This window comes from Hylobates moloch, unplaced genomic scaffold (genome assembly GCF_009828535.3).
Source record: "Hylobates moloch isolate HMO894 unplaced genomic scaffold, HMol_V3 SCAFFOLD_1, whole genome shotgun sequence".
Taxonomy (NCBI): domain Eukaryota; kingdom Metazoa; phylum Chordata; class Mammalia; order Primates; family Hylobatidae; genus Hylobates; species Hylobates moloch.
In genome coordinates, this window is record NW_026652276.1 from 157,039,905 (window position 1) to 157,049,587 (window position 9,683).

A 9,683-nucleotide genomic window follows, 5' to 3' on the forward strand; every position below is an offset into this window, starting at 1 on the left:
CAGAGGCCAAGCGCTGCTGTAACCTGCGCCCGCGCATGCGCAGAGCGCTCCCGGAGGGAGTGGGGGTGGGTGGGTGCCCTTGGCGTGCGCGTGACGCATGCGCCCTTCTTCCTCCTGCTTGCGCTCAGAGGCGTCGATCATGTATGTGAGATTGTGCGCTCTCCAGGTTTCATTACCTTCGTGTCCCCCAGACTTCAAAGTAAAGTGTCCACTCTAGCCACGAATTACCTAGGAACAGTCGCTCCTCCTTTTTCCCATATCAGACCATTTCCTTTTGCAAAGGGGAAAAATGTGCACCATCTGCCTCAGCTTTCAGCTGAGCAGCCTCCACGCTCACGCAATGCGAGTTGTCGCTGACACTCTGGTCCCTAGGAATGGAATAAACTGGTCCGTACACACGCCGCTGACAGCAGCAAAGCTACTTCTATTTTAATTTAGAAACTTGCCAACTAGAAGGAAACAGCAAGCGGCAAGGCCGTATTTTTTGTTTTTGTTCGGTTTCGTTTTGCTTTGCCCACGCTGCCCCTCCCTAGCCCTTAACTCTGGTGCTAGTTACAGGTGTGTGAAATCCGGTCTCGGATCCCAGTACTTAAGCTCTTCGCTGTGGGTTGGGGCTGCCCTCCTCCAACGTCTAGGTCATTTCACTTAGAACATAAGAACAACGACAAAGAGTCGTTCTGAGGGATCAATGAGATGCCGGTAATAATATTAAGGGCACTCTAGTCTCATTGCCTGCGGAGAGTTTAACGTTTAATGAATGGTAGGCATTGTTACAGTCACAGGAGCAAGGAAGTGAGAGTCAGATATTTCTCTCCTCTAAGAGGATCAGTGTGATCCTGTTAGAATTCCCTGATTCTAATTGGGAAATGAAGCTATGTAAAAGTAGGAAATACAAGTCAGAACAATATACAATTTAATGTTTAAAAGGATTACTGTAGATCCATATGTGAGATAACGAGCTTTCTCATACAATGTTGTCGGAGATTTAAAACTCCTAAGTTTTCTGGCTGACAGTCAATATGTATCAAGACTATTAAAATGTTCACATCGTTTGGCCCAGCAATTCCACTCTTTCAGAAGTATCCTAAACCTAATGAGAACTCTAAAAAGATTTGGGTATGAGGTGTGTCCATTTAAATAAACTGAATGTCCAACAAGGGACATTGATAAAATCATTATTTTTAAACTCCTTATATTTAGCCCATATTTTCCAAAGGGGAGGGTCTGGGTGTCTTCCATTAACATTGTTTGAAATTTCAAAATTAATAGGTTAGTTAAAACAAATCAGAATCATGGGGGAAAATTTTTCTCAAAATTATTGACAGTCCACCTGTGGAGATATGATGTTCCCCTTGGAATTACTGAGTTTTTAAAATTATGGAAGAGCCATCTATTGAATTTTTATAAAGCCAGTAAAAACCATCTTATAAGGATGTTATACGCGGAGTGATATAAAATTAAAATCAGGATGCAAAGTATAGGATGTGAGGTATTGTAATAGGATATAAAGTATATTCACATATAGATAACATATAGATATAAATGTACATTACATATCTGCCTTGAAATGGAAAGAAATATACAAAATATAAACAGTTGCCTGTAGTTTGAGAGCATGGATGTTTTTTCTTTATTATTGTTAAATTGGCAAATGGTTCTATAATGTAACATGTATTATTCTTAAGTGAAAAAGTTACTTTTTTCTTTAATTCTTAAGGGAGTATTTAGTATTTTCTCAACCTTATCGTTTAACTTAAAACGTGCTGGCCATATAGCACAGTTCCTTATCCAAATTCCTGGAATTCACATAGGAATAAGTCTTCCTAGGAGAATGTTGCTGTAAGAAGCAGTTTAGTAGCAGGGTTGGGAACACAGCCTTAGGAGCATATGGCCTGAAAATCAGCCTAGCCTGACAGAGATATACAAAATCTCTGTAAGAGTGGGCAAAATACTTAGCCTTTTTTATACCTGATTTTTATTATCTGCAAAATGAAGATAGTAATGATGTCTATCTCAAAGTGTTATAGATGGGAACTGATACCTGCGGGGCAATCAGTAAATATTAGATATTATGGTTACAAATTTATCATCCATATAACAAGGAAGTACTTTAAAGACAGATACTGAATGTTTGGTACATTTGTTCCTATGCTGTTATTTTTCATCAAAGCACATTTTGAAAGGAAAATTTTCTGAAAAGCTTCCGATTATTTGATTAACAATGATTTCTTGAGTTCTGAGTTCAGTACTGGTCTAGGTGCTATCAGATATAAAGGCCAGTGATTTTTAACAGTCTGGGATAAGTTTGAATAGAAGAACATTCTTTCTTAATGATTTCTGGTTATATTTAGTATGATGCTGAAGCTAAGGGATTTCTCTAGGTTGTACTAAATCTTGAAAACAGCCTTATCTCTCATTTCAATTCTCTTTTATCTCCTTTAATGGTAAATCACCCAAATCCTAATAGCAGTCAGCCATAACTAAAAATTTTGCAAAAATTACTTTTCTAGAAATTAGCTGTTAAAAATTATAAGCAGATAAGGAACATAATTATTTTGAAGCATATAATTTGTCAAATGTTAATATATCTCTCTCAGCTCACCCCCTTCCACTGTTATGCTGGTCAGATTATGTTAGAAACCTGGTTAGGTTACATTGGAAACCTGGGATTGAAAAGATTGAAGTTTTTCTGGCTGATTTTCAGAGATAGTGCCCCAGATACATAGCAAAACTACCATTTCCCCCTGTGCCACCTGACTTACATTCACAGGCAGTAAACTCCTGACTCTATTGACACAACTTTGTCATTCCTTTTATTTTAAAAGCAGAGGTCTTTATTAAATTCTGCAGATAACGGACCTATCTGAAACTCTTGCTTATGTCTCTGTACTCCTTTTTAGGCAGGATCTTCTATATTCCCTCTGTCTCATTCATCTTGCTTCACACCTGCATGGAGCTAATCTCTTCCCATGTGTTAAAACTTTCTTTCCCAAATATTCAAATCATTTTTATAGGGTTTTTGTCATAATCATAATTTCTAGTGAGAATAATTTTAGGAGTTCGATAACACTTGATGAATGAATGAATTTGTTGTGCCAGGCATTGTGTAAAGTAGTTTATATCATCTAATTTTTATAGAAATGCTATGGATTAGGTTCTATTATTATCCCATATCTTATTTCAAACAATGGAAATAGAGGATCCTAGGTATTATGACTTGCACATGGCCACACAGCTAGCAACTAGAACTCGGGTATTTTGACTGCAAAGCCACAGCTATTAACCACTGTGGCATGAATATCTGTATTAAATTTGGAAGAGTGAATTCTGTCCTCAACTTTTACTACACAAAGATAAGTGATGACGGTGAGTAAAGTTAACTGGTTGGGGGGGAAAAAGAAGGTATTTTTACTCTTTCTAAGTGATCATCATTGCTGCTGAAAATAGGAGAATTGGGTCCAGAAATCCTTGAGGAGGTGTTCCGAATATAAAATAAGAAAAACACAGAGTCCAATTAGGATTTATGTTATAAAAGACTGTTTCTTCACAACAAACACAAGCTAGAGAAGGTTTTGTTTTGTTTTGTTTAAAAAAAAAACAGTTTAAAAAACTTATCAAAGAAATGAGGACGCAAATTTAAGTAAACTTAAATCCAAAAGATAAGGAGAGCTTCCTAAGAGAGAATAGAATTATAATTGCTTTAATCACCTACAAAACAGTGGGAGAAGGAGGAATGCACCATAAACAGGGCCGAAGGGAGACCTGCCGAATGACACCCCTGTGTGTGGACCAGGATGACAGATTACAATCTCATGTCGTTCCAGTGATAGAATGAGTGTGCACTCACTCTCCAATTCTCTCAAAATTCATGATGGCTGAGAGAAATTTATTTGCAGATTCTAGGCCTTTAACCAATGTACTGCAGCAGCTCTGTGAAGGCTGGAGGCAAGGTGGCAGGCTGCCCAGAATTCTCCTGAGGCACAGAAAAGACAGGCAAGACCTGAGAGTAAACAGAACAACCTGTGGAGATATTGGAAGCTAGGTGTTTGAGCTAAGAAAGTATTGAATAGTTTGGTGGTATGAGCTAGTAGGTGCACATTAACCTTGAGATTTTGCCAGTGCCAAGAACTCAAGCATATTTGAAAGCAATAGTAAACTGAATAGAAACTTCAGCAAAACCTGGAATGTGGGTTTTTGACTCACTGTCGAAAGATTTGATTCAGCCTTCCAAACAATAATCTTGATAGAAAAAATGGCAAGATGTTTTTTGAGGTACGTATTATTTACTGTTTTCTTTTATACAATATCTAGCATACAATAAAGATTATGAGACATGAAGGAGCAAGAAAATGTGAGCCATGGTCAAGAGAGAAAATGATTAGTAGGGGAAAAATACAAAATGGCCCAGATTTGGTATTATCTGGTAGAGACTTTAAATCACTTTGATAAATATGCTAAAGCGTCTGTATAAAAAATGGTAAACATGCATGGACAGGGAATTTTAGCAAAAAGATGGGAACTATTTATAAAAAGCAAGTTGAAATATTAGAAATAAATATTAGAAGTAAAAAGTTCAGTTTTTAGGATTATCACCAAATTGGACATAACAGGGAAAAAAACCTGTAAACTTGAGACGGTCAGTAGAAATGATATAAACTGAATATAAAGAGCAAAATCAAGGACAAATGGAAGGGAGAATCTGATATCTTTAGGATATCAAATCATGTAGCATATATGTAATTGGAACCCAAGGAGCAGAAAGGGGATAGAAGAAATATTGAAAGGATAAAAACTTAGAAATCTCCAGAACTGACTGAATATGTAAATCCAATATATATTCAAGAAATTCAGTGAATCCTAAAAACAAAACAAAACAAAAAACAAATTTAAAGAACACTAAACCTAGGGAAACAGCAAATAAAAAAAATCCTAAAATTAGTCTTAAGAAAGATATACATTACATACTGGGAAACAATAATAATATCACTACTAATTTCTATATCAAAAGTGATGGAGGCCATAGAAAATGGAATAGCATATTTGAAGTGTCTAAGAACATAAAATATATCAATTTAAATTCAATGTCTAGCAGAAAAAAATTGAAATCAAAAGAAAGCTATTTTCATACAGACAGAAGCTGAGCAAATTTATTCCAGAACACCTCCAGCAGAATGTCTAGAAACTCTTTACGCTAATGTGAAATGACACCAGATGGAAGTCTTGATATATAAATAAACATACAGAAATATTTTGTATTGTCTTCATTCTATGTGTATCCCATATATCATATCTCTACATATTTATCTATAGAGACGTATATATTTAAAAGATTATTGACTAAAGTGAATGTAATAACTGTATATTTTGGGTTTAGAACATATGTAGAAGTAAAACACATGCCAATGAAGCCATATTGTATAGGAGAGAATGTAAATAGAATTATAGTGTTGCAGCATTCTTACATTTTTAAGTAGTAATTTGTTATTGAAGGCAAACTTTTTTTTTTTTCCTGAGATGGGGTTTTACTCTGTCGTCCAGGCTGGAGCACAGTGGCACAATCATGTTTACTGCACCTTGAATCTCCCTGGGCTCAGGTGATCCTCCCACCTCAGCCTCTCAAGTACCTGGGACTACAGGCACGTGTCACTATGTCAAGTTAATTATTTTACTTTTTGTAGAAACAGGATTTCTTTATTTTGCCCAGGCTGACTGAAGGCAAGCTTTTAAAAAAATGCCTAAAATAAAAGGATGGGGAAAATATACCATGAAAACAGTAAGCATAGGAAAGATATGACCATATTAATATCAGAAAAGTAAGACCTCAAGACACATAGTATTACCAGAGATATGAAGCACATTCATAATGATAAAAGTCTTCATTATTTAAGAATGTGGGCCGGGCGCGGTGGCTCACGCTTGTAATCCCAGCACTTTGGGAGGCCGAGGCGGGCGGATCGCGAGGTCAGGAGATCGAGACCACGGTGAAACCCCGTCTCTACTAAAAATACAAAAAAATTAGCCGGGCGTGGTGGCGGGCGCCTGTAGTCCCAGCTACTCGGAGAGGCTGAGGCAGGAGAATGGCGTGAACCCGGGAGGCGGAGCTTGCAGTGAGCCGAGATCGCGCCACCGCACTCCAGCCTGGGTGACAGAGCCAGACTCCGTCTCAAAAAAAAAAAAAAAAAAAAGAATGTGTAACAATTATAAAACACAAAGAAATGCTTAACAGAATTAAATGGGGGAAATAGTCAAGTCTATAATAAGTAATTGATAGAATAATAAAAATCAGGTAAATTTAGAAGATTTTATTAACACTATCCACTAACTTGACATAATTGAGTTAATAGAATATGATATCCATCAACTAAAAAGCACAATTTTTTTCAACTGCACAAAGAACACCCAACAAGATAAACTAATCAGATGACAGCACACAAAAAAGAAGTCTCAATAAATTTCAAAAGATCAGAATCACAGAGTATATGATCCATGGCCAAAAATAAAAATCAGTGGCAGAAAATTATCTAGAAAATACCAAAATATATAGACATTAAGTATTTTGCTTCTGAGTAATTCATGAGTCACAGAAATCACAAGTAAAATGAAAAATATTTTGAACTCTATGATAATAAAAAGTCTATCAAAATTTGTTGGATGCACCCAAATTACCAGTAAAATGGAGATTTATAACATTAAATGCCTAGAATAAAAAATGAAGGTTTACAGTGAACTAGTTAAGTGTCTAAATTAAGAAACAGAAGACAAAATCCAACTTGAAGAAATGAAATAATAAATATAAAAGCAGAAATTAATGAAATAAAAGATAGAGAAATTAAAGTCAAAAGTCAGTTCTTTGAAAAGATCAACAAACCCCTAGCAAAGAAATAGTGGAGAAAATACAAATTACTAATATCATTTTAAGAAGAGGAGACATCATTACAAATCTTACAAACAAAGACATAACAAGGCGATATTATGAATAACTGTATGACAGTAGCTCTCAAATGAGGGTAATTTTTCCCGGGGGGGGATATTTGGCAATATTTGGAAATGGTTTGGTTGTCACAATCCAGGAGGAAAGTTACTACACAACTTGTGGACACAGGCCAAGGAAGCTGCTAAACATCCTGTAATACACACTATCCTATCATAACAAAGACCTACCTGGCCCCAAATGCCAATAATGTTGAGGTGGAGAAGCTCTGTTTTGTGTTAATAAATTCATTAGCTTAGATAAAAATGAATGATATCTTGAAAAATACGGCTTGCCCAATTGATAAAGGAATAGAAAAATCTGCACAACCCTGTTTTTATTAAGGAGATTGAACTTGTGATTGTAACTTTCTCACAAAGAAAACTCAATCTCAGATGGCTTTACCAGTGAATTATATCAAACATTAAGTGAAGAGGTATAATAAAACCAATCTTAAATAAATGAATAACTCCTTTTAAAAATAGAGGAGGGAACATTTCCCAACTTATTCTACGAAGCAGCATAACCCTGAAATTATAACCTGATAAATATATTATCAGAAAAGAAAATGGAGGTGCAAATATGTTAATAAAATATTAGCAAATTCAATGCATACACTGAACTCACAGAAACTGAGAGTAATGAGGGTCTGTCAAAGGGTCACAGGAGGCAATGGAAAGAACTCCCAATCGCCAAAACTGCTATACTTTGAGCAATAATATTGATATAAATAAAGTGGTATTGGATGATAACCCAAATTATAAAATACACACCCATGAGTTCTTACCGATATGAATAAATGACTGAGGAAAGGAGTGGGGGGAAATAGACAAATCCCCTATGTGGGAGAATTCCAAATATATATATACTTTTTTTTTTGAGACAAGATCTCATTCTGTCACCCAGGCTGTAGTGCAGTGGCAAGATCATGGCTCACTGCAACGTTGACCTCCTGGGCTCATGTAATCCTCTCACCTCAGCCTCTGGAGTAGCTGGGACCACAGGTGTGTGTCACCACACCTGGCTAATTTTTTTAAAAAAAAATATTTTTGTATGTGTGGAGATGAGGTCTCACTGTGTTGCACAGGCCAGTCTCAAACTTCTGGTCTCAAGTGATCCTCCCACCTTAGCCTCCCAAATTGCTGGAATTACAGGCATAAGCCACTGCCCCTGGCCCCAAATAATTTATGTAAATATAACACCCTCAAGGAGGCAGAACATAACTCCCTACTTCCTAAGTGCGGGCTGCATATGGTGATTTCCTTCCAAAGAGCACAGTATAGAAAGGGGAGAAATGGCAAAGACAGTTTAGAAATTGACCCATACTACCTCAGCCAGATAATCAAGGTTGACAACAGGGATAAGTCATGTTTATATTATGTATCCTAGATATAGTGTGATGAGAATGGCACTTTTTTTTTCCTGAGTCTTCCTCCCCAAGGCTGACTGGGATTCTTCCCAAGATTTCTGAGTCTTCCTCCCTAAGATTGGTTAGGATTCTCCAGAGAAATAGACCAATAGAATGTGTGTGTGTGTGTCTGTGTCTGTGTCTGTGTATGAGAGATAGAGAGGTTTATATTAAGAAATTGGCTCACATGATTATGGAGGCTTGGTGAGTCCAAAATCTGAAGGGGGAGGCTGGTAGGCTGGAGATTCAGGAAAGAGTAGCAGTGCCAGTACAAAGGCAGTCAGGATGGAAACTCAGAGCCCATGTTACAGTTGAAGTCCAAAAGCCATCTGTTAGCAGAATTCCCTCTTGCTGTGGGGTGGTCAGACTTCTGTTCTATTCAGACCTTCTACTGATTGCATGAAGCCCACCCACATTACTGGAGGGCAATCTGCTTTACTCAAAATCCACTGATTTAAATATAAGCTTCATCCAAGCAAAACCACACAGAAACATCCAGAATAATGTTTGACTACACGTTTGGGCACCATGACTCACCCAAGTTGACATATAAAATTAACCATCACACCCAATCTAGTCATGAGGAAAACATTAGACAAATCCCAAGTGAGGGACATTTTACAAAATACCAAATTATTTTACAAAATAACCAGTACTCTTCAAAACTGTGAGGGTCGTCAAAAAGAATGGAAGAGTGGAAGTCTGAGAAACTGTCACAGTTTCATGGCTAAGGAGACATGACAATTAAATGTAATAATACTTCTTGGATGGAATCCTGAAACAGGAAGAGTATATTAAGTACAGACTAAGGGAATCAGAATAAAGTATGGCCAATGTATCGGTACTGGTTCATTAATTGTAACAAATGTACCATACTAATGTAAGCTGTTATAGGGAAACTGGGCATGGGGTACATGGAAATTTCATTGATAAACGTGTGGAGTAATTTAAAATGCTCATGTATTGCTAGTGGGATGTAAAAATGAATTCTTTAGAGAACTGGCAGTTTCTTTTTTTTTTTTTTCTTTTTTTGAGATGGAGTTTTGCTCTTATCACCCAGGCTGGAATGCAGTGGCGTGATCTTGGCTCGCTGCAACCTCCGCCTCCCTGGTTCAAGCGATTCTCCTGCCTCAGGCTCCTGAGTAGTAACCATGCCCAGCTAACTTTTTTGTATTTTTTAGTAGAGACCGGGTTTCACCATGTTGGCCAGGCTGGTCTCGAACTCCTGACATCAGGTCATCCACCCGTCTCGGCCTCCCAAAGTGCTGGGATTATAGGCATGAGCCACCGCACCCGGCCGAGAAC

The 9,683-nt window shown here is 37.2% G+C and overlaps 1 long non-coding RNA gene across 1 annotated transcript in view; it reads right to left on the minus strand.

Annotated features, from left to right (window-relative positions):
• The window catches only part of LOC131384641 (uncharacterized), a 32,147-nt gene extending 26,089 nt beyond the window's left edge, over window positions 1-6,058 (minus strand). The window contains exon 1 of the long non-coding RNA XR_009215700.1: window positions 5,981-6,058. This is a non-coding gene — a long non-coding RNA (uncharacterized LOC131384641). The remainder of the gene's footprint in view (window positions 1-5,980) is intronic.
• Window positions 6,059-9,683: the final 3,625 nt, after the last annotated feature.